This window comes from Mauremys reevesii, linkage group 14 (genome assembly GCF_016161935.1).
Source record: "Mauremys reevesii isolate NIE-2019 linkage group 14, ASM1616193v1, whole genome shotgun sequence".
Lineage (NCBI taxonomy): Eukaryota > Metazoa > Chordata > Testudines > Geoemydidae > Mauremys > Mauremys reevesii.
The window spans coordinates 43,587,407-43,612,495 of NC_052636.1; the positions used below are offsets into that span (position 1 = coordinate 43,587,407).

The following is a 25,089-nucleotide window of genomic DNA, read 5'->3' on the forward strand; positions in this document are numbered from 1 at the left end:
GGTGAGCATAGCTGCCTTTTAAGCAATTGATCTGGGTTTGATTCCCAGCCAATGCAATGATATGATGATTTTTCCACTGGGAATTGATTTAGTTTCAGTTTATCAATGGAATGAGAGAATCAGTGTCCCAAATCCCAACAGGTCATTAAACACTCTGTGGAGGAAAAAAGGGGCAGGACTATATAATAAGCAGTTGGAGTCATCCTGGTATCACAATGCTTGGTTTATTTTTTTTTTTAAATTCCTTTACTTCCCTCTCCCTTTTAGACTCAGAGCCTTTAAGGTCAGAAGGGACCAGTGTGATCATCTAGTCCGACCTGCTGCACCTTGCAGGCCAAAAGGCCCCACCCACCCACTCCTGTAATAGACCCGGGAGGGGAGGCAGCTCTGTGCACTGCCCCTACCCCAGGCAGCACATGGAGGCCCTCTGCTCCCCTCCCCAATGGGTGTGCAGAGATGTGCCAGCAGCACTAAGGTGGCTCCATGCCCACTCTACATCCGTCCCTCCGTGCCGCTCCCAGAAGTGGCTGGCATGTCCCAGCATCCCCTGGGGTGGGGGGGGAGTGTCTCCACATGCTGCCCCTGCCCCGAGCACCAACTCCGCAGCTCCCATTGGCCAGGAACTGTAGCCAATGGGAGCTCTGGAGGCAGCGCCTGCAGACAGCAGCACATGGAGATCCCCTGGCCCCACTCATCTAGGAGCTGCTGCCAGAGGGTTGTGTGTACCGGTCACTTTGGGAGCTGCACCACCCCTCCTGCACCCCACCCCCACCCCCACCCCCAGCGCAGAGCCCACACCCAAATTTCCTCCCAGAGCTTTGCTTGTCTTCCTTTCACCAGAACCATCCTTCTTCTCCTGGGCTGCAAGTAGCCACCCTTGGGAAGCCAAGAGGCAGGCACAGGATTCTGCCAGGTAAGTGTCCCCCAGCGCCGCGATGGACGGTGCGATGAAGGTAAGTCTTCCTGAGGCGCGATGGAATGTAACGCAGCAAACCACTGGCCAGGCGGTCCGGGCGAAGGGCATTCACTGGAGGTACAAGCTTGTGAGTGACTCCTGAGCACAGGGCCCCTTCCCCTTTTAAGGACCTGCTCCTCATGGCCTGCGACTGGAGATGACTTGGCTGCATCTGGTGGGTCACACTCCACCTTGGGCAGTGTCCATGCAGTGTCCCTGCTCTGGGTGTGTGATCGCTGCCTAATGAGAGTCCCAGACACCTTCTCTATCTAGGAGCTCTTCTGATCTTCCAGCTGTTCAACCAGCCCCTTCATCCCACAAGCATTGCAGGAGGGAGCGGGAGGGGGAGGGGGAAAGCCACTTCACAGGCATTCAGAGAGGGAGAGAAGACAAAAATGGGAATGGGGGAAGTATAACACACTTATTGAGCATAGAAATCACTGCTGCTCCTACAACAGCAGGGACAGGCCACTAGGAGCTTGGAAAAATTAAGCCATCATGTTTCTGCCTGGTTTTGAACCAAGGACCTTTTGCGTGTTAGGCAAACATGATAACCACTACACTACAGAAACTCTGTTGCAGGGCTCTGCCCCTCCCTTCATAAGAACATAAGAATGGCCATACTGGGTCAGACCAAAGGTCCATCCATCCCCATATCCTATCTGTCAACAGTGGCCAATGCCAGGTACCCCAGAGGGACTGAACCTAACAGGTAATGATCAAGTGATCTCTCTCCTGCCATCCATCTCTACCCTCTGACAAACAGAGGCTAGGGACACCATTCCTTACCCATCCTGGTTAATAGCCATTAATGCACTTAACCTCCATTAATTTATCTGCAAAAAGAACAAGGAGAACATGTGGCACCATAAAGACTAACAAATGTATTTGAGCATAAGCTTTTGTGGGCTAAAACCCACTTCATCGGATGCATGCAGTTAAAAATACAGTAGGATATATATATACACACAGAGAACGTGAAAAAAATGGGTGTTGCCATACACACTATAACGAGAGTGATCAGTTAACGTGAGCGGTTATCAGCAGGAGAAAAAAACCTGGTGTTGGGAGGGGAACAGGAGAAAGGACAAAGGAAGCAAGAGACGAAGAGAAAGGAGGGAGGGAGGGATGGAGGAAAAGGTAAAACAAAAAGAACAAACCCTAATGTCCCCAGTGATTCTAAGGGACAAAATCCCAGGTGTGCAATAAAATTCTGCCTCCTTAAGCTCGTGTTTTCCATGCCTAGAATTCAACTGTCACCAGATGGATCAGACTGAACAGGTTTCAAACCTCAAGGAGGCTCTTACCTTCTAAACAGGGATGGCTGTTTTCTAGTAAAATCACTAAAAGGGAAGGAGGAAACTCGAAAAAGGTTCCTCCTGGTGCTCACGTCCGTGAACCCGAATACTCTCTCAGTCCTCAAGGAGAGACCTGGAGACGAAGACTTGCTGGAGCAAAGCCACAGGGGTCTCTGAGGTTTCCCTGGCCCCTCGCCCCGTCCTGCCCGGCTGATGTCAGCATCTCTCTGTGAGGTCACCACCTCCCCACCACCTTGGACCAATAGGCTGAGGTCCTGCCAAAGGCCTTTGTGATGTCACTGCCACACCCCTCCCTTGCTGTGCCAATGTCCTGCCCCTGGCCAGGCACTTTGGAGGTTTGAGCTACTCCCTGTGGATCACCCCACTCAAGGAGGGTTCGTTCTAGGCAGCAAGCCGGCTAGACAGGGAAACATCAGACACTGCTCCCAAAGCTACACTCGGTTTTTCAGAAATGAGTCGACTTTACGGCCAGTAGAGACCATTAGAGCATCTAATCTGACCCCCTGCATATCACAGGCCTCCTGTATGACACAATAGCAGGTGAGGGTGGGGGGCTGAGGAAGCGAGCGGGCAGGAAGTGGCGGGGGGGGGCAGGTGAGCCGGCGGCTGGCCCCAGCTCACCTCCACTCCGCCTCCTCCCCTGAATGCCCCGCCTCATTTTCCCCCCTCCCCCTGCTAATCAGCTGTTCATGCAGGAAGCCTTGGAGGGAAGAGAAGCCGTGTGGCGGCTTCGCACTCAGGCCCAGCAAGGTGGAGACAGAGACGAGGTGAGCTGGGGTTGGGGGGCTTCCCGCACCGCAGCAGGTAATGGCACGGGGGGGGGGGTCAGGTGAGCTGGCGATGGGGGAAGAGAGCTGAGGAGGCGAGCAGACAGGTGAGCCATAGGGGGCCGGGCTGAGGAGGCGAGTGGGCGGGCAGTGGCGGGGGGGCGGGTGAGCCGGCAGCAGGGGAAGGGGGTTGAGGAGGTGAGCAGGGGGTGGGGGGCTGAGGAGGTGAATGGTGAGTCAGTGGCTGACCTGTTCTGCTGATCTGGTCGGGCTCCCAGCCCCTCTCCAAGGGTTGCAGCTCTCTGGAGGTGCTGCCTTCCACGCCTTCCTCAGTCCCACCTCATCCACTCCACAGGGCGACTGATTACCAAGTGGGGGGAAGATCTTATTCTACTTCTAGCAAAAAAGACATTTCTTTTACCTTAATTATATTACCTTAGGGGCCCCCTATAACATATTAGCAAAGTTCATTACCGCTGTTTTGGCAGGGTGGTGCTGGGGAAGGAGGGTTTGTTTCCACGAGGCGGGCGGCACTTCGGGGGTGGGGGGAATTGTTTCGGAGGGGCTGGGCAACGCTAATCAGGTTCTTTTCAAAGGGCGGGCGGTGCTGGGGGCTGTGTTTCGGGGGCTGGGCGGTGCTGGGGGTGTTTCAGCAGCACTGGGGTGGGGTTTTCGGTGAGGCTGGAAGGTTTTCAGCCCTCAGCTGTTTTCTTTGGAGTAATATTGCCCTCGCCGCTTACGAGTTGTGCAGGCCTAGACTAAACCACAGACTCTGGACTCAGCATTCATGTATCCTTCAGTCTGAACTTTGAATACGATACATTCAATAATTGGATACCATTGTTTGCCAAGCATGGAATTTGTTATTGTACAACAAGGCAGCCAGATTGGGACCCGTAGGCATGGAATGGCTCTGAAGGAATCAGCTGTTTCTCTCTGCGCTTTGGATCCAAATGGTAAAAGACAGTTGCTCCCAATTTAATTATGGCGTCCTTTAGGAGTGTGATCAATGCCACTTAACTAGGGAGCAGGGTTCTAAAAATAGTTTACCTGGGCCACAGGTCACCATAGCTTCCATCTCTGGGGTGAAAATGAACCACTAGTACCTACAATTTCTACCCAAGTTCTTGTCAAATCTTTGACCTTACTTGGAGTAATTTTACACTTCTCTGGCGTAGAATTCTTCACCAACCGCACAACAGATCAGTAGCGATAGTGAGGTACAACTCCCCCTTCTGTGCCCTTTTATTTCTTTAATCTGGTGGCACAGATTAAAATTAGGGACTAAATTCAGGTGTAACTTAGAATCCCTGTAAGACAACAAATGTCAGGTCTCTGTTAAAAAGAGGTATCTTTCTGCAGCTATAGCACATTCAACATGGATTTCATTTTCTACACATTTGTAGAATCTCCCAGGTGTGAGCTAAACAGAAATGTCACTTCCATTTTTCCCATCTCTACCTAGATAGGGATTGTATTTCCCAAATAATAGGCAACATGCAGCTGATTAGGAAGGCGATATCTTCAGGAGCAACCTCCTGCAAGGCCTGGGCCAGAGCGGCTTTGGTAGCCAAATGCATGGGTACTTTGTTTAATTACAAGTAATTTACGAGGGAATCCTCTTCCCAGCCCTTTAGAAAAAATATAGGCCTAAGAAGCTGAACAAAAGGGAGATTGGGATGGTGATGAGGAATCAGGGTAAATCAGAGGGATTCCCTATGTTCTTCTGCTGTTATAGAGGAGAAATGACATTTTCCCCTATCCCTGCGCTGTTCCCGCACTTTGTTATAGTTCAATATATTTTAAGTGAGGAAAATGGTAGCAAAAATATCTGCTCCCCAGCACAACCTGAACCAACATCAGAGCAACTGGGAATGAAACAATTGGTTTCCAAAGGGAGAACTCGATGACTAACAATTGCTGTGAAATGGGGGAACAGTATAACCGTGATGCTCAGGGTTTGTTTAGACTAGGGAAAGTGATGGAGTTTAGGTCAGGTCAAGGGGGAAGCTAATGCCAACCCCTGCACCTGGGCGGCATCTGCTCTACAACTAAAATTTCCTTTTTACCCCAAGATCACTAACTTGAGCAGCCAACGCCACGTACAGCCCTAGTGGATGGAAGGCTCAGGTAGTTTTTGCCTCAGTGTAGCTTGTTGGGTGTGACGATACGGTCCTGGCGGGACCCAACTGAGAGTGCCAGTTCAGGACCAATTGCTTAAACAGGGCAGTTACAGCCCTAGGCTGGGGTTTTTCCACCTGTAAGGCAAACCAAACCAGCCAGCCAAAGAGGAGTTTGGTTTCACACCACTAGCTAACCACAAGTCACACAAGCAATTTCCTTAGACACTCCACAAAAAGAACAGGAGTACTTGTGGCACCTTAGAGACTAACAAATTTATTTTAGCGTGAGCTACAGCTCATTTCTTCGGATGCATAGAATGGAACACACAGACAGGAGATATTTATACATACAGAGAACATGAAAAGGTGGAAGTATGCATACCAACCGGAAAAGTCTAATCAATTGAGATGAGCTATCATCAGCAGGAGGAAAAAACTTTTTGAAGTGGTAATTAAGATGATCCATAGGAGGTGTGAGGAGAACTTAACATAGGGAAATAGATTCAATTAGTGTAATGACCCAACCATTCCCAGTCTCTGTTTAGGCCAGAGTTAATTGTATCTAATTTGCATATTAATTCCAGTTCAGCAGTTTCTCTTTGGAGTCTGTTTTTGAAGTTTTTTGTTGCACAATAGCCACCTTCAAGTCTGTCACTGAGTGGTTAGAGAGGTTGAAGTGTTCTCCCACTGGTTTTTGAATGTTATGATTCCTGATGTCAGATTTGTGTCCATTTATTCTTTTGCGTAGAGACTGTCCAGTTTGGCCAATGTACATGGCAGAGGGGCATTGCTGGCACATGATGGCATATATCACATTGGTAGATGTGCAGGTGAACGAGCCCCTGATGGCGTGTCTGATGTGATTAGGTCCTATGATGGTGTCACTTGAATAGATGTGGACAGAGCTGGCATCAGGCTTTGTTGCAAGGATAGGTTCCTAGGTTAGTGTTTATGTTGTATGGTGTGCAGTTGCTGGTGAGTATTTGCTTCAGGTTGGGAGGCTGTCTGTAAGCGAGGACTGGCCTGTCTCCCAATATCTGTGAGAGTGAGAGATCATCTTTAAGGATAGGTTGTAGATCTTTGATGATGCGCTGGAGAGGTTTTAGTTGGGAGCTGTAGGTGATGGCTAGTGGCGTTCTGTTATTTTCTTCGTTAGGCCTGTCCTGTAGTAGGTGGCTTCTGGGTACTCTTCTGGCTCTGTCAATCTGCTTCTTCACTTCAGCAGGTGGGTATTGTAGTTTTAAGAATGCTTGATAGAGATCTTGTAGGTGTTTCTCTCTGTCTGAGGGATTGGAGCAAATACGGTTGTATCTTAGAGCTTGGCTGTAGACAATGGATCGTGTGGTGTGTCCGAGATGGAAGCTGGAGGCATGTAGGTAAGTATTAGCGGTCAGCGGGTTTCCGGTATAGGGTGATGTTTATATGACCATCGCTTATTAGCACAGTAGTGTCTAGGAAATGGACCGCTTGTGTGAATTGGTCTAGGCTGAAGTTGATGGTGGGATGGAAATTGTTAAAATCACAGTGGAATTCCTCGAGGGCTTCTTTTCCATGAGTCCAGATGATGAAGATGTCAGCAGTGTAGCGCAAGTAGAATAGGGGCGTTAGGGAGAGCTAAGGAAGCGTTGTTCTAAGTCAGCCATAAAGATGTTGGCATACTGAGAGGCCATGCGGGTACCCATAGCAGTGCCACTGACTTGAATGTACACATTGTCCCCAAATGTGAAATAGTTGTGGGTGAGGACAAAGTCACAAAGTTCAGCCTGCAGGTTTGCCGTGATATTATCGGGGATACTGTTCCTGATGGCCTGTAGTCCATCTTTGTGTGGAATGTTGGTGTAGAGGGCTTCCACATCCATAGTGGCCAGGATGGTGTTTTCTGGAAGATCACCAATGGATTATAGTTTCTTCAGGAAGTCAGTGGTGTCTCGAAGATAGCTGGGAGTGCTGGTAGCATAGGGCCTGAGGAGAGAGTCCACATAGCCAGACAATCCTGCTGTTAAGGTGCCAATGTTTGAGATGATGGGGTGTCCAGGATTTCCAGGTTTATGGATCTTGGGTAGCAAATAGAATACACCTATTCTGAAACTTAGACACTCCAGTCTCCCAGTATCACCACCAGGGCCACTCGTCCTGGGGATGAATGGTTATGAAAACCAACACCCCAATAAAAGAAAACGGTTCTCTCGATCCCAAGGAATCAAGCCCCAGACCCAGGTCAATATACAAATCAGATCTTACCCACAAATCATGCTGTTGCCAATCCTTTAGAATCTAAAATCTAAAGGTTTATTCATAAAGGGGAAAAGGTAGAGATGAGAGCTAGAATTGGTTAAACTGAATCAATTACATACAGTAATGGCAAAGTTCTTAGTTCAGGCTTGTAGCAGTGATGGAGTAAACTGCAGGTTCAAATCAAGTCTCTGGAGTACATCCCCCGCTGGGATGGGTCAGTCAGTCCCTTGTGTAGAGCTTCAGTTTGTAGCAAAGTCCCTCCAGAGGTAAGAAGCAGGATTGAAGACAAGATGGAGATGAGGCATTAGCCTTATATAGGCTTTTCCAGGTGTAAGAACCTCTTTGTTCCTTACTGTGGAAAATTACAGCAAAATGGAGTCTGGAGTCACATGGGCAAGTCCCTGCATACTTTGCTGAGTTACAAGGCGTATCTGTCTTTTCTCAATTGGTTAATTGTGTAGCTGATGGTCCTTAATGGGACATCAAGCAGGATAGGCAGAGCTAACACCAACTTGTCTGGGATGTCTTCCAGAAGCAGAGCACAATTTGAAATACAGACAGTATAGATTCAATATTCATAACTTCAACTACAAAATGACACATGCACACAGACAGCATAATCATAACCAGCAACCCATAACCTGGCCTTAGATACCTTATATGACCCCTTTTTACATAAGATTTGGTGGCACTACAGGACCTTGGTTGCAACCATGTTCTATATGGTCCCAGTTTATATCAATAACATCACAGAGAATGACACAGGACAGCAAATTCCCACCTACCCAAGGGCAAATTGTTGCAGAGAAAATGGGTTGAGTTCACATCCCAAAGCTGAGGAGAATTGAAGAATTATGGACAAAATAGGGAAAATAAGAGATGAGAGAGTCAATCATTTTAGGGAAAACAAGGGAATCTCCTTGGATTTTCTAGCCACATGTGGGGAGGGGAGAGAGATGGGGAAGAACCAGAGAGAATTGTTCTCACGTTTTGAGACGGAAAGAAATGGCACAAACAGGAAAAGGATGCAAGTGGCTCACCCCCATGACCATAGGCATGTGCAGCACATTTCATTAGGGTGTGCACCCAGGGAGCCCCGCCCCATCCACTGCCCCCCTCTTCCTGCCCCCCTCAGAACCCCCAATCCCCCCTGCTCCTTGTCCCCTGACTTCCCCCTCCTGAGACCCCCCCCACTATAACTGTCTCCCTAGGACCCTACCTGTCCCCCTGACCCTTATCCACACCCCCACCCCCAGACAGACCCCTGGGACTCCCATGCCCCATCCAACCGCCCCGCCCCTGACAGGACCCCAGAACTCCCGACCCATCCAACTCCCTCTGCTCCCTGCCTGCTCCAACCCCGCTCCACCCCACCCCCAACCCATCCAACCCCTGCTCCTTGTCCCCTGACCACCCTCCAGAGGCCCCCTCCCCTAATCACCCCCAACTATCCAACCCCCCTCCCCACCTCCTGGCAGCTCTGTCTAGTGGCTGCTCCCACCCACACAGTCAAAGTGGCGGAGGAGGTTCCCTCTCCTTCGGGGGAAGGCTGCCTAGTGGTTAAGGCACAGGACTCAGGCTCAGGCGTTCTGGGTTTGAGTCTCTGCTCTGCCACAGACTCCCTGCTCAGCCTGGGGAAAGTCACTTCACCTCCTTGTGCCCTAGATCCCACCTGCCCAATGGGGCCAACACTGACCCTGCCTCCTGGGCTAAATCCATCCATGGCTGGGTGATGGGGGCAGGGGGGAAATGGAGATACCAACATGGGGAGATTGGGGCTGAATTTCTCCACAGCCAGAGAGTGAGAGCCAGCTCCACAGGGGGGATGGGAGCGAGAGGGTCTCAGGCCAGCTCCACACAGAGGGGGGTCAGGGCTTCGGCCCTGCAACTTCTGCCACTAAGGTGGCTGGGGGAAGCTGGGGACTTCAGCCCCACATCTTCTGCCAGGGTCCGGGGTTATCCTGCTTGCCCCAGGGTGGCTCCTCGCCCCCTTCATCCCCCCCAATGCAGCTCCTGCAGGGCCCGGGGCTTCTCCTCCCCCCAACCTCCCCCTGCCCCAGCCCAGCTGGGCTCCCCGGGGCACCCGCCGCTGCTGTGGCCGGAGCCGAGCCTGGCGGGCAGGGAGCAGCGATTCACGCGGGGGCCCTGGCAGAGCCCCCAGCCCGAGCGGGGCGGGGCAGCCCCAGGGGAGCGGGGAGGGGGCTCTGCTGCTGCTGGCCCCGCCCCCCCACCGACCCCTGGGGCTGTTTGGGGGGGGCTCACTCAGCCCCCCAGGAGCAGGGGGGGAGCAGAGGAGCGGAGCCTGCCCAGCAAACAGCTGATCGCAGCTGCGCCCAGGCCGCCCCCGGGGAAAAGCTCCGCGGAGGAGGCGCCACAAGCTGCCGGCAGCGGGTCATTCCCGGGGGGGCCGAGCACCCGCCTGCAGCCGCCACCGCCTCCCAGAACCCCACGGGAGGGGGAGCAGCCTCCCAGCCGGGGCTCAGGGCATTGGGGTGCCGGGCTCCCCTGCGCACGCCTGGGCCCGGGACACTCACACACACACTCTGCCCCGGGGCTCCCTGGTGCCCAGAGACCGATCAACCCCCCCGCCTGCAGCTCCGGCCTCTCCTCTCCCCTCCCGCCCCGCCAGCCGCACCCAGGGGAGCCCCGGGCCCCAGGCTCTGTCCCCACCTGGAGCCCAGCGGGGCCGGGGGCAGCTCCTGCTGCAGCTGAGAACAGCGGCTCTGCTCCGGCCCGGGCGGCTCCAGCGCTGCTGGCAGCACGTGGCCACCAGGGAGCAGCTGCTGAGCCCGGGCTCCTGCGTCACAATGTGCCAGAGCCCCGCCCCAGGAGCTGCCCCGCCCCGGGCTGTGCCAGAGCCCCGCCCCAGGAGCTGCCCTGCCCCGGGCTGTGCCAGAGCCCCCCCAGGAGCTGCCCTGCCCCGGGCTGTGCCAGAGCCCCGCCCCCAGGAGCTGCTCCCCCCTCTGGGATTTGTTCTCCTGCCTCCTACTTCCCAGCAACCCCACCCCCAGCTGCTCCCCTCCTGTGTCTGCAAACACCCCCCGGGCAGGCTGCAGCGCTCGCTGGGGCTGGCTCCAGTGGCTGAAGTTGCCTCCATCTTTGCTCACCTGGGGCAGGAGGGATGAAGAGAGGAGATGGGCCCAAGGTGTGAAAGCAGAATCAGGGGGCAGGGAAAGAAGGACTCTTTGGAAAGGTGGGTTTTGGGGGGTGGCAGGTGTGATCCAGATGGAGTCAGAAGAAGTTGGGCAGCAGAGGCTCAGGGAGATTGAGGGGAACCCCCTGGGTGTCCCAGTGTTGTCCAGGGATTGTACAGCACCTAGCACAATATGGGGTCCAAGAGCTGTAATTAGCTATTTTTACACCCAAGGCAAGAATATAAAATTGCGCCCGCTGTGCCACCCAGCCCCTTGAAACACCCCCAGCACTACCCATCCCTGTGGAAACAAACCCCCCGTCCCCAGCGCCACCCCCCACCCCCCCCGAAACAGCTGTGGGCCAAAAAGGAAGGTTTGGGGGAGGGAGAAGAAATGGCCCCCATAGGGTGACCAGATCTCACCGTCACACCCCTCTTCACCCCCAGCCCCCCACTGGCCTGCTGCATCTCCTGCTAGTCAGTCCCCACCCACCACTCCCCTCCTTTCACCTCCTCCCTCCCCTGCCAGAAACCCCCATGCCCGCCCCTAGAGCCCCTGCTGGCTCACTGCTCACCTCTGTGCCCACCTGCCACTTGCCCACCCGCTCGCCCACCCGCTCCCCACTTGCCCCCTCAACCCCCCCAAGTATAAAGCCTCATTCAGAGACCCAGGGGGGGTCACTATATCACTGCACCCAGCAGTCAATCAGTGCAATACCAAAAATTAAACTACTGAAAATGGCGCCCCCTCCAGCCACTGACGTTTTGGACTAGAAAGCTTTGCCCCAGACATCTCCTTCAGAAGACTTCCCCAGACTGGCTGAGGGATACTGGTGTGACCTCACCTGGCAGCCCCCAAAGAAGGAATTGGGGGAACTAAATGGACAGGGCCCCTCTCTAGCTGAAGCCTGGCAAGGGAGGTACGTGGATCCCACCAGAAGTTAAAATGAAAAGTGAGGGAGGGGAGGCTCTGCTGGACCTGGGCAGCTCTAGATACAGCACCAGGCACGTAGGAGGATTTCCACTCCTGAACCATGGAAGCAGGAATTGACTTTTCCTTTCCAGGTTTAGCTAATGTTCAGAAAGGGAATCTAGCACCTGCCTTCCAGATTTGAACACCTCAACATTCAGGAGTGCTCCAGCTCAGTTTGGGCAGCTGTTTTCTTCCAAATCAAATATACTGATCCACTGTCATTTGCTGTAGAAAAAGTAGGATAAAATTGAGCAAGAAATGCTTCCCAGTGGTTATTAGGACTGGAATTGCTATTTTCAACAGCCATTGCCTTTTTGTTTGTTTTTGTTTTATTTGTTTAAAATGGAAGACAGTGATATTGCATTGGCAAATTCCCCATAGAAACAAAGAGTGGAACAAAAGAATAATAAAGGCACCTCAACTTTTCCTCATGTATGGAGGACAGTCTTATAATATGCATCCAGATCTCCTCCAATCACACAAGCTGAAAATTGTTCCACTTTACTGCAGCTCTGTAACCATATGGGAACCAGTCCTGTCTGTGTTCTGTGCACATCCAAAATCCCTGCTGAATGACCCACATGGGAGCAAGTTACCAGTGACCCAGGGAAGAAGAGTGCAGGGGTGTGTGTGGGGAGAGCCCAGGGCTGGGGTGGCAGGGGGGGTGTCGGTGGGGGCGCGGGGGGGGGCATGGGCGGTGCCAGGAGCTGGGGCAGCCTGGAGGAGGGGGGGGGGAGAGATCAGGTCTGGGGTGGCAGCAGGGGCGGCTCTACAAAGTAGGCTGCCCCAAGCAGCGTGGAGCGCTGCGCCGCCCTTCCCCAGTCCCGCGGCGGGTCCCCTCTTCCCGCGGCTCCGGCATCCTGGGGAGGGCGGCATTTGGCTCCGGTGGAGCTCCCGCCGGCATGCCTGCGGCAGGTCCACCGGAGCCCGGGACCAGCGGACCTGCCGCAGTCATGCCTGCGGGAGCTCAACCGGAGCCGCGGGAAGACGGGACCCGCCGCAGTCATGCCTGCGGCAGGTCCGCTCGTCCCGGGCTCCGGTGGACCTGCCGCAGGCATGCCGGGGGGAGCTCCACCGGAGCCAAATGACGCCCTCCCCAGGATGCCGCCCCAAGCGGGCGCTTGGCCCGCTGGTGCCTAGAGCCGCCCCTGGGTGGCAGGGAGGTGCAGGGGGGAGCCCAGGGCTGGGGTGGGGGAAGCCAAACAATTTTTTTGCTTGGGACGGCAAAAAATCTAGAGCTGGCCCTGCCTCCACGCACGTTGAGATAGGTAGGAGCGGATCATTATTATCCCTACTCGAAAGAGGGAGAAGCTAAGGCTGAGAAAGGAGAATTGACTTGTCTAAGGTCACACAGCCAGTCAGTGGCAGAATTGGGAATAGAACCCAAGAGCCCTGATTTTCAAACTAACCATCGGATCTTGAATTTCAGACATTGAGTGACCTGAATAAAGTGCTCTCAGATGAGCTCCAGACCAACAACAGTGCACAGGAATTATTCAGCAAGTATTTGAGGAGAACTGCAATGTTAGAGAGAATCATGAACTGCTCAGAGACCATTAATGCAGAGAAGCAGCAAAATTCATCAAACATAGAACTGGTTCTGACTTATTTCCTTGGTATTGAAACAGACCAACAAGGACCTGAGTCTCCTCCCTGTCAGTAACCCCCTGCTCAGCCAATCAGGGTAGAGACTGAGGACAGGAGGCTGAGGGTTCTCACCAGAGAGCCCAAAGGATGGCCCAGGTCACTGGTGGGGATCACTGCCCGAGCACTATTTCAGCCCCACATTTTTGGGTGGAGCTCCGACAGTGGGAGCTGCAGAGCACTGCACCGACACACACACACACACACACACACACACACACACACACACGGGAGGGGAATAGGAGAAAGGACAAAAGAAGGAAGAGACAAAGAGAAAGGAGGGAGGCAGGGAGGAAAAGGTGAAACACAAAGGACAAACCCTAATGTCCCCAGTGATTCTAAGGGACAAAATCCCACATGCGGAATAAAATTCTGCCTCCTTAAGCTCGTGTTTTCCATGCCTAGAATTCAACTGTCACCAGCTGGATCAGACTGAACAGGTTTCAAACTTCCAGGAGGCTCTTACCTTCTAATCAGGGATGGCTGTTTTCTAGTAAAATCGCTAAAAGGGAAGGAGAAAACTCGAAAGAGGTTCCTCCTGGTGCTCACGTCCGTGAACCTGAATACTCTCTCAGTCCTCAGAGAGAGACCTGGAGAAGGAGACTTGCTGGAGCAAAGCCACAGGGGTCTCTGAGGTTTCCCTGGCCCCTCGCCCCTGTCGTGCCTGGCTGATGTCAGCATCTCTCTGTGAGGTCACCACCTCCCCACCACCTTGGACCAATAGTCTGAGGTCCTGCAAAACGCCTTTGTGATGTCACTGCCTCACCCCTCCCTTGCTGTGCCAATGTCCTGCCCCTGGCCAGGCACTTTGCAGGTTTGAGCTACTCTCTGTGGATCACCCCACTCAAGGAGCGTTCGTTCTAGGCAGCAAGCCGCCTAGACAGGGAAACATCAGACGCTGCTCCCAATGCTACACTCAGTTTTTCAGAAATGAGTCAACTTTATGGCCAGAAGAGACCATTAGAGCATCTAATCTGACCCCCTGCATATCACAGGCCTCCTGTAGGACACCATAGCTACTTTTGGGGCAAACACATTGCAGAAAGGCATCTAGTCTTCATGAAATGACATCAAGAGATGGAGAATCCACCACTTCCCTTGGTAGCTTGTTCCTGTGGTGAATCATCCTCGCTGTTGAATATTTGTGCCTTAGTTGTAATATGAATTTGTATCTTTTCACCTTCCAGCCACTGGGCCTTGTTATGCCTTTCTCTGCTCGATTCAAGAGCCCTTTAATACCCAATCTTTTCTCTCCATTAAGACACTTCAACTCTTCAATGAAGTCACCTTTCAATCTTCTTTTGATCAGCTAAACAGGTTGAGCTCTTTCAATAGCTCACTAGAAGGCATTTTTCTCCAGCCCTCAGAACATTTGGTGGATCTTTGCTGTCCCATACTCTAATTTCACAACATCTTTTTCAAACGAAGACACCAAAACTGAAGGCAGTATTCCAGTATCAGTCTCTCTGATGCCGTGTCACCTCCTGTGACGTTATTGACATAAACTGTAACTGTATAGATCACCGTTGCGACCACTGTTCTATATTTGCAGCCAATATTGTATAAAGGTTGTTGTGTAAGGGATCTATGGAGAGGTTCTGATTGGCTGATAATGATGCTCTCTCTAGATGTGTATCATTTTTGTAGTTGACGTTATGAATATTGGTTCTATGCTGCCCGTATTTCAAACTTGTGCTCTGCTTCTGGGAAACACTCCAGACAAGTTGGTGTCAGTTCTGCCTAGCCGGCTTGATGCAGGTTAGGCAAATGTGAGAACCACTACACTACAGAAACTCCATTACAGTGCACTGCCCTGCCCCGCCCTCAAATTCCCTGCACTTTGGTGGTGCTCACCCTGGCACACACTGCTGGGCGAACCTGGAGAAACTGGCAGCAGCTCTCTGATGGGTCAGCTGGAAGAGCAGAGGACTGGAGCCAGGGATCAGGAAGTCGTCCTTACATCACCCTTGTGACTCTAGCTTGAAGGGGAGCTTCTTTTTCTTCCCCTTGCTGAGAAGCAGCAAGAGAAGAAAGAAACGTCCGGTGGGCCAACTGAGTGCAAAAGCCAATGCTGCCTTTTCCTGCAGTGAAGCCCAAAATGAGGGACTTGCATTGTGTAAAGGCAGTGCTGTGCTTCCAGGAAAGAGAACACTGCTGCAGGAAGAGGGATGAAACAGCCTGCTGAAGCCTGGGATTGAACCAAGGACCTTTAGATTTTCAGTCTAATGCTCTCCCAACTGAGCTACTTCAGCACCTGCAGAGGCCTTTTTGGGCTACTGCTTCTCACCTTGAAGTTTATTCTCCATAAACCATCTCTCCAGTCAACAATGGCCAATGCAAGACAGACATCGCTTGCTATTTTAGCCCTTGGAAACATCATCAACTAGTCTCTGGATCTCTTGAATGCTGCGCTTCAGTTCATGGGGGAAAGGCGAGCGAAGCGACCTTTGAACAAAGGGCCTGGGGTTAACATCCTAACACTGTCTGTCTCCGACTGTAACACTATTTAATACCGGCCCACCCTGTGCTGGTGACAGTTCCATTTCTAGATGTTAGTACATTTCAGTTACTGTCAAAATTAAAAGTTTCTATATGCTTAAAAGAAATTATTTTTTCATTTGCTTATATATGGCATGAATAAATACAGATTTACACATCCTAGCATGAACATTTATTGTCTTATATGATAGAGAAAATCATGCATCCAGATTGTGCATCGAAATCATGAAATGAGCTACAAATGCAATAAAAATAAGGTATTCAATGGTTTAACATATGGAGTTGGGGGGGGGCACTGAAGACACATCTTGTCTGGGATGCCACTTGGTCTAGGGGAGGCCCTGTCAGGGAAAGCAGGAGTTAGTCTCACACGCCTATTTCCAGGCTGTAATCTGTGGGCGCCCTGCTCTGGGGGAGGGATCGCGGCAGCCCAGACTCAGGGCTGGAACAGGCCCCGGATTGAGGGGGTGGCTGCAGGGTTTGCAGCGCTCTGATGTCTCAGACAATGTGTCTCCCCAAAGCCTCAGATCTGCGTCCCCAGAAGGCTCCTGCGCTGCCTCCGCTCCTTTCACAGTCTATAGCAAGGAGCAGCAGCAAGGGTCAGGGATGAGCCATAGGCACTAGGTGGGGGGCAGAGGCTTCAGGAGGAAACCCAGCCCCCAGAGCAGAGGGGGATGGGAGGTTTTTTCTCTCTCCTTAGCCACGGGCTATAGCTCCGAGAGCTCTGTGAAATGCCTCCCCGCCCACAACCTGGGGAAGGGGAAGAAGTCTCAGGTTCTAGCTCAATTTGGAGGAGGATCACTGGACCCTAGAACCACTCGCTGCCCTTTCCCAGAGAAACCTGTGATGCCCAGAACGGGGCTGAGATAAATGCTGACAGGAGTCAGGAATTGCTCCCCTGGAATAGCAGCAGGACTGGGCAGCTGGAAATCTCCCCAAAGGAGCTGAAGCCTTGGTGGGTCAGACATAGATGCCCCAGGTACTGCATGGGGGGCTTAGGTTTGTTTCTGGACAAGAGCAGTGAGAGTTTTATTGCCTCAACATTTCAGTAGAAAAATTCAGACCCAAAGTGTGTGTGGTGGGGAGGTCGATAGCGGTTTCTTTGGGTTTGATTTAGTTTGTTTTCTCATTCTCATTGTAAAAGCCCTGGATCATTTTGATGGGAACAATGTTTGTGGAAGGCCAAGGACAAGTAAGAAAAGTTAAAAATCTGCGTTGGAGTGAAGGGGGTTTCTGTGTGCCAGGGCAGGGGTGGAGATTTTCATGGGGAGGGGGTTAGGGGATAAACGAGAGGCTTTTGCGGGAACACAGGGGGATGTTTTGCAGTTTAACCTCCCCACTTTCCTGTGCTGCTGCCCAGCTCCGACCCCACTGACACCCCTGTGACGAAGTGGGAATTTTCTGGATGTTTTGTTTGCATCTGGTGTGTACCTCAGTTTCCCCTATTTGTTGCACGATTATCTAGGTTAAAGGTCCAAAATGTGGGGTGCCCCCTGCCAGGGGGAATGGAGTAACATTCAGGGGGATGCAGCTGGGCCCAGGCCAGCCCCCATGGGGGTGAGGAGGAGGAGCCACCCAGCTCCACTCTTGGCTCCAGCCCCAGCTCTGGCCCCTGCCTCAGCCCCCTTACCCCTGTCTGTGTCCCTTCCTCCTTAGCTGCGGCCCCACTCCCAGCCACGATCCGGGGGGAGCATGGGTGGGGGGCATGACCCTGAAGTGTTTTGGGACCATGGATCTCGGCGGTGGGACAAGGGGGTTAAATCTTGGCAGAGACCCCCAAAGGGCAGGTGTGGCTGCTGTCGAGCTGCCTGGGCCCAGACAATGGCCACAAATTCTGTCTCCTAGCAACCGATGGCCGGGGCGCACCTGCTGCAAGAGGCCAGCTGGCCGGGAGGAGTCGGAGAACAAAGAACGAGCTGGAGGCCAGGTGAGCAGGTTGCCAGGGAAACAGGACAAAGGCCAGACGAGGGGCAAAGGGCCTGGCTGAGTCGGGCTGTTGGGAGCAAGGAGTCTGCTGGGTTGGGGACTCGAGGGGAGAGCCCAGGCTCTGAGTTCGGGGTCTCCCCAAGATGGACGTTGCTGAATCTTCCTGCTTCCTGTGTGAACACAGAACTTTCCCAGGCTGGATCCCAGACCCCTAACAAACCTTCTGTTGTACAGCGCTGGCTGAGAGTCACTGGGGACTGTGGACGTTGGGGGTGCAGGACTCCCCTTCGGGGCGGGTGAGGCTTTCCCAGGTGTCCGATTCAGGTGGACTCACTGCAGGAAGCTCCTGGTGTGGAACAGGGGGGCTGAAAGGTCCAAGGTCAGTCCCAGGAGGGGCTGAAGCCAAGGAGGCTTCCCCCAGTGAGGGCGTCCCCTGGGGGAGTCACACTGAGGAGGCTCCTGCCTGGGTTTGACTCCGAGCTGTTCCAGAGCACGGAGCCTGTGTGCCCGTCACAGCCCCCCAGCATGTGACCTACAGGCTCCACTCTGGCAAAGCTCCCTGTCCCTAGGCTTTAGCATCACTAGCCCCTGCTTAGCGAGTAGGGGTCAGTGGTCCCCAAAATGTGGGGCGTGACTCCTAGGGGGACACAGAGGAAGATTGATGGGGGCACCTCAGGGCCTGAGCCAGCCCCCATGGAGGGCAGGGAGGGAGCCCCACTCAGCCCCACTCTGTCCCAGCTCTTCCCCAATCCCACCCTCAGCCTGGGCCCCTGGCTCCCAGCCCGGCCTCGACCCCCTTACCCCTGTCCGCACCCCTTCCCCAGCAAGCAGCGGCCCCACTCCCAGCCCCGGTTCTCGACCGCGGCTTCCGAGGGGCCACAGCCATGGATACGAGGGCGCAGTGTGAAATGTTTGGGGACCAGTGGGTTAGGATGATGTCCTCAATCACTGCTCTGCCGTCCAATGAAAGCGATTCCTCCCCCACCCACCCACCCACCCCTCCTCAGGACGGCCTAGGTACGTTCCGCTGCCCTTCACTCGTACAGGGAGGAGAATAACATTTCATTCCACTCAATGCTAAAGTGATTTGTAACCCACCACCATCCCAAACTGGTCATTTTGGGGAAGCGGCCCCCCCTCATGCTGCATAGCTAGGCAGAGTAGGGGTGTCTGTGCAAACACGGCCTGTTCCTGAAGTCTTCCCCCAGCTCCTCACTAGATGCGAGGGGGGAGCTCATTCAGCCCCTGCTTATGCTTAGTATTTAAAAACTCCTTAGTGGCCCTATTTCTGCCGGCCTTAGATTTCTCCTCCTGTCCCTGTGTTAGCAGCTCAGATGAGGTGGCCGAGTGGTTAAGGTGATGGACTGCTAATCCATTGTGTTCTGCACGCATGGGTTCAAATCCCATCCTCATTGGATGCATTTAGTCTACACCCTCCTTTATAGACAACCATCTCCCCCCTTGGTACAATGACAAATCAAACAGTGTTGCTTCTTGCAAACAAAAACCTTCTCAGAATCTCAGCTGCCACCCCCCCTTGCTTCAAATAAAATGTGTAAATCCCATATTTCTAAAAAAATTCTCTAGTCCTGCATTTCTTAGTTTTTATCTCAAAAGGGAACAGCCTCATAATCTCCCCCAAACACCCTGGGACCTCCCCAAATAATTAAAATACCCCCAACCTGAGCAAGGCCACAACAGTGAACCAGAGCCAGTGTCTACGCCAAGCTGTTCTGAAGGAGGCAACTCAACCATTTTCTCTCTGCTTCCCTTGGCAAAGTCTGACTGAGAAAACAAAATTCCCCAAACTGAAAATTTTCTGCTGAAAAACCACTACTAGTCTGTTTGGGGGCTTTGGTTTGAATGTACTATTATATTATTATTCTCTTCTGATTTCTGAATCAGTTTTGTCATCCAGGTGTATTTCCAGCTGTTGAGTTATGGGGGAGAGAGGCCAACTCATGATGTCTCTACCCCCCCTTTCATAGTTTCTTCCAGCTGGCTAGGAAGTCCCTTTGCTAGGATGTGAGTCAAGCAGTGTCCATTGTCGCTGTGCTATCTCGGAGACGTCTGCATTGTACACGGTTCCTGGGATAGTCCTTGGGAGTGTGGATCCCTTTAATGGGCCAGCAGTGAGTCTGGCGCCTCCCTTGTCACACCAGAAAGGCTGGTGGGGGGCATTTCCCAACCTCATCTCAGTCACACACACAGAGCAAAACTTCCCAGCCAATGCTACACACACAGTCCAACACAATAGTAATGTTCAACAGACCAAGACTTTTGAAATGACACCTCACCAGGCAGACTTTGTACAAACCGTATCATCATTATATGAGACTGGTGAATATGGGGCTTCCAGGGTGCTGCTTTGAGCACAGCGTGCCACCCCTGGGCTGACATTGCAATGGAGACGTACCCTTAGAGTCCATCTCTCCTGGGATAAAGATGGCAGCCTGGCTGGCCTGGACCATCTGACGTGGGCTCATGAAGCTAAAGCTGAGAGGCTAAAAACTGTGGTGCAGATATTTGTGTTCACACTGAAGCCTGGGTTCGGAAACCCTCACCCCTCGTGGGGTCTCAGAGGTTGGGCTCAAGCCCATCTGTCTGCCCTGTAATTTTATAGTCTTGCAGCCCAAGCTCCATAACCCTGAGTCAGCTGACCCGGGCTTTGCGACAGGTGCCCTGGGTGTGTTAATCACAGTGTAGACATAACATTAGGCTACGTCTCCAGTGCAATGAAACACCCATGACTGGCCCGTGTCACATTAATCAGGGTCATGTGGCTTGGGCTGTAAAGTTGCAGTGTCCGTGTCTCGGCTCAGGCTCAGTCCCCTGCTCCAGGAGCCCAGAAGGTTGGGAGGGGGTTTAGCAAGTGGAAATGGTAAAACCGCAGGGGAGTATTACCCTGGACTCATGGCATTTCTCCATCGGTCTGTCTGCTCTGGGGCAGGGACAGAAACACGTCCTGCTGCTTTTGTTATTTCAAAGGGCAGGTTAGGATTTTCCTTCTCAGACACGGTGCACAAAACAGGACTCAACCCTCGGCATAATCTAAACGAACTGCCCACAGATTCTGGCAGCCACAGTGAGCATTTGGTGAGAGAGCTCAGACCTGCCCCTGTCCCAGAGGGAGGAGGTCGTCTGTGAGAGGACTGGACCACTGACCTATCAGCTCCTAACTCCCAAACTTTCAGTAACTCTATCATCAGTGCCTGTGAGTGTAATTTAAACCATAAGAAAAACCACACTAGGCTAGACCGACGGTAAATCTAGCTCTGAATCTTGTCTTCTTACAGTAGCCAATAACAGGTGCCCCAAAAGCAACTCGGTAAGGTACCACTGGAACTTGAACCCAGGATCTCCTGTATACAAAACAGTGGTTTTAGCCAGCTAAGCCATGGTGCCTACAGCTGCTGAAGACATTATGTCTGCACCCACCTGATTCTCTGCCAACCTCCATCTGGGCCTGACAAGCTTTGCTGGTGTTTGGATTCAGTAAAGCAGAGGAGCAGGGGAAGTTTTACTCCCAAGGTTCTTTGGACAGGTCTACACTACAAAATTAGATCGGTGTAACTACATTACTCAGGGGTGTGAAAAATTTACCTCCCTAAGCAATGCAGTTATATCAGCCTAATCCTGGTGCAGATAGCGCTGTGTCAACAGGAGGGCTTCTCCCATCAGCATAGCTTGGGGAGGGGCTTGGTTAGTGAAGATGAAGAGAATAGGTGGCCCATGGCTCTTGCATTTGGGGAGGCTGGGTGTGAGCGCTGGAAGCTCCCTAGAAGTGGGGAGCCCATTGGTGCCCAGACCATGGCACTGCCCTCCCCCTTCTCCTGTCTCTGAGGACCCCCCTGTGCTCCCCCCTTGCTCCTGTTTGGCCACTTCCCACCCACCTCTCTTCCTCTTTGGCTGAGGACTGCTGATCCACCTTTCGCTCGCTCCTCTCCTCCCCCAAGGCCTTCCTGCCTGCTGCTCGTGTCTCTCCACCCCCTAACACAAGGTCTGCCCACCAGCCGCCACCTCCCTGACCCGTCCCTGCAACCCACCCTGCCCACCACCCACACCTCTCTGCCTCTCCCTTGAGACCAGCCCTGCCCACTACCCCCACCTCTCTGCCCCTCCCCTGAGACCTGCCCTGCCCACTGCCCGCACCTCCGAGACCTGCTCTGCCCACCGCTCAAACCTCTCTGACCCTCCCCTGAGACCCACCCTGTCCACGTCTTTCTTTGGTCGTCTGTTGTTATTCCATGAAACATCAAGAATGGAATAAAAAGATGAGTTTACTCCAGGGTGAGGAAAGAAAGGAGCCACCAACCCCCCGGCATTGCTGCTTTAGTTAAAGTGTTTTAATTAAACAGCTATTGAATGTCCTCCCTATGCCCCTTGTGTCACCAGAGCACATCCATGCTAGCAGTTCTTGGATGGCAAGAGAGAGCAGTGCACTGTGGGTAACTATCCCACTGTGCAACTGGCTGCAGGGTGTTTTGGGAAGGGTTTGCAATGCCTCACAGACTGGTACAGCATCACATGATGCAGGTTTCTCTATCCCACCGTTCCACGGGCATCTTACTAGATTACCAGCTGCTTTTCAACTGCAGTGTGCATGGCGGGGTAGAGACTGTTTGTGTGTGTGTTGGGGGAGTGTGTGTGTTGGGGAAGAGTGAGTGTGTTGAGCTAGGTAGGAGCAGATCATTATTATCCCTACTTGAAAGAGGGAGAAGCTACGTCTGAGAAAGGAGAATTGACTTGTCTTAGGTCACACGGCCAGTCAGTGGCAGAGTTGGGAATAGGACCCAAGAGCCCTGATTTTCAAACTAACCATTGGATCTTGAATTTCAGACATTGAATGACCTCAATAAAATGTCCTCAGATGAGCTCCAGACCAACAACAGTGCACAGGAATTACCGTATTATGCAAGTATTTGAGGAGAACGGCAATGTTAGAGAGGAGAATCATGAACTGCTCAGAGACCATTAACGCAGAGAAGCAGCAAAATTCATCAAACACAGAACTGGTTCTGACTTATTTCCTTGGTCTTAAAAGAAAACAAGGACCTGAGTCTCCTCCCTGTCAATAACCCCCTGCTCAGCCAATCAGGGTAGAGACTGAGGCTGAAGGTTCTCACCAGAGAGCCCAAAGGATGGCCCAGGTCACTGGTGGGGATCACTGCCCGAGCACTATTTCAGCCCCCCAGTTTTGGGTGGACCTCCCACAGTGGGAGCTGCAGAGCACTCCCCCGCAACACACACATGCACACACACCCCTCCCTCGTGGGAGGTGAACAGGAGAAAGAACAAAAGAAGCAAGAGACGAAGAGAAAGGAAGGAGGGAGGGAGGGAGGCGAAGGTGAAACAAAAAGGACAAACCCTAATGTCCCCAGTGATTCCAAGGGACAAAATCCCAGGTGTGCAATAAAATTCTGCCTCCTTAAGCTCGTGTTTTCCATGCCTAGAATTCAACTCTCACCAGATGGATCAGACTGAACAGGTTTCAAACCTCCAGGAGGCTCTTACCTTCTAAACAGGGACGGCTGTTTTCTAGTAAAATCACTAAAAGGGAAGGAGAAAACTCAAAAGAGGTTCCTCCTGGCGCTCACGTCCATGAACCCGAATACTCTCTCAGTCCTCAGAGAGAGACCTGGAGAAGGAGACTTGCTGCAGCAAAGCCACAGGGGTCTCTGAGGTCTCCCTGGCCCCTCGCCCCTGTCCTGCCTGGCTGATGTCAGCATCTCTCTGTGAGGTCACCACCTCCCCACCACCTTGGACCAATAGTCTGAGATCCTGCAAAAGGCCTTTGTGATGTCACTGCCACACCCCTCCCTTGCTGTGCCAATGTCCTGCCCCTGGCCAGGCACTTTGCAGGTTTGAGCTACTCCCTGTGGATCACCCCACTCAAGGAGCGTTCGTTCTAGGCAGCAAGCCGGCTAGACAGGGAAACATCAGACGCTGCTCCCAATGCTACACTCAGTTTTTCAGAAATTAGTCGACTTTATGGCCAGAAGAGACCATTAGAGAATCTAATCTGACCCCCTGCATATCACAGGCCTCCTGTATGACACAAGAGCTACTTTGGGGGCAAACACATTCCAGAAAGGCATCTAGTCTTCATGAAATTACATCAGGAGATGGTGAATCCAGCACTTTCCTTGGTAGATTGTTCCTGTGGTCAGTCATCCTCGCTGTTGAATATTTGTGCCTTTGTTGTAATATGAATTTGTCTCTTTTCACCTTCCAGCCATTGGGTCTTGTTAGGCCTTTCTCTGCTAGATTCAAGAGCCCTTTAATACCCAATCTTTTCTCTCCATTAATACACTTCAACACTTCAGTGAAATCACCTTTCAATCTTCTTTTGATAAGCTGGACAGGTTGAGCTCTTTCAATAGCTCACTAGAAGGCATTTTTCTCCAGCCCTCTGGACATTTGGTGGCTCTTTGCTGCCCCAGCTCCAGTTTCACAACATCTTTTTCAAATGAGGACACCAAAACTGGAGGCAGTATTCCAGTATCAGTCTCACTGATGCCATGTCACCTCCTGTGACATTACTGACATAATCTGTAACTGTATAGATCACCATTGCGACTGTTGTTCTATATTTGCAGACAATATTGTAGAAAGGTTGTCGTGTAAGGGGTCTATGGAGAGGTTCTGATTGGCTGATTATAATGATGCCATCTCTAGATGTGTATCATTTTTATAGTTGATGTTATAAGTATTGGCTCTGTTCTGTCCATAGTTCAAACTTGTGCTCTGCTTCTGGGGAACACCCCAGATAAGTTGGTGTCAGTTCTGCCTAGCCTGCTTGATGGCCCATTAAGAACCATCAGCTACACAATCGACCCACTGAGAGAAGGCAGATACGCCTTGTGACTCAGCAAGGTCTGCAGGGACCTGCCTATGGACAAACTCTAAGGTTTTTCTACGCCACGTGCTGGATAGAGTGTCCTTGGCACAAAGAAAGCAAAGACCACATGGCAAGAGACTAGAAAAGGCTGATGCCTCATCTCCATCTTGTCTTCAGTCCTGCTTCATACCTCTGGAGGGACTTTGCTACAAACTGAAGCTCTAGACAAAGGACTGAATTACCCATCCCAGTGGGGGATGTACTCCAGAGACTTGATTTGAACCTGCAGTTTATTCCATCACTGCTACAAGCCTGAACCAAGAACTTTCCCATTACTGTATGTGAAGGGTTAAAATCCATGTGCATTTTATATAACAACCTGGTCTATGGATTGTGCCAGCTCTTTTCCAGACCCGAAGTCCAGACTATGGTCTAGCCCACTATGACTCTTTTGATGGTTTAAATTACACTCACAGGCACTGAGAATAGAGTTACTGAAAGTTTCAGAGTTAGGAGCTGATAGGTCAGTGGTCCAGTCCCCTCACAGATGACCCCATCTCTCTGGGACAGGGTCAGGTCTGAGCTCTCACACCAAATGCTCATTGTGGCTGCCAGAATCTGTGGGCAGCTCGTTTAGTTTGCACCTGAGGGTTGAGTCCTGCTTCGTGCATCAT

The 25,089-nt window shown here is 52.2% G+C and overlaps 1 protein-coding gene and 3 non-coding genes across 4 annotated transcripts in view; 2 read left to right on the forward strand and 2 right to left on the reverse strand.

The window, feature by feature from the left end:
- LOC120381758 (zinc finger protein 420-like) overlaps positions 1 to 25,089 on the forward strand; it is a gene marked incomplete at both ends in the record, with an annotated part of 237,354 nt that overhangs the window by 7,207 nt on the left and 205,058 nt on the right. The window lies entirely within an intron of this gene.
- TRNAV-AAC lies at positions 1,455 to 1,527 on the reverse strand. The gene has a single exon. It is a non-coding gene; the product is annotated as a tRNA-Val (tRNA).
- On the reverse strand, positions 15,329 to 15,401 carry TRNAF-GAA. Its single transcript has one exon. It is a non-coding gene; the product is annotated as a tRNA-Phe (tRNA).
- On the forward strand, positions 18,908 to 18,989 carry TRNAS-GCU. Its single transcript has one exon. It is a non-coding gene; the product is annotated as a tRNA-Ser (tRNA).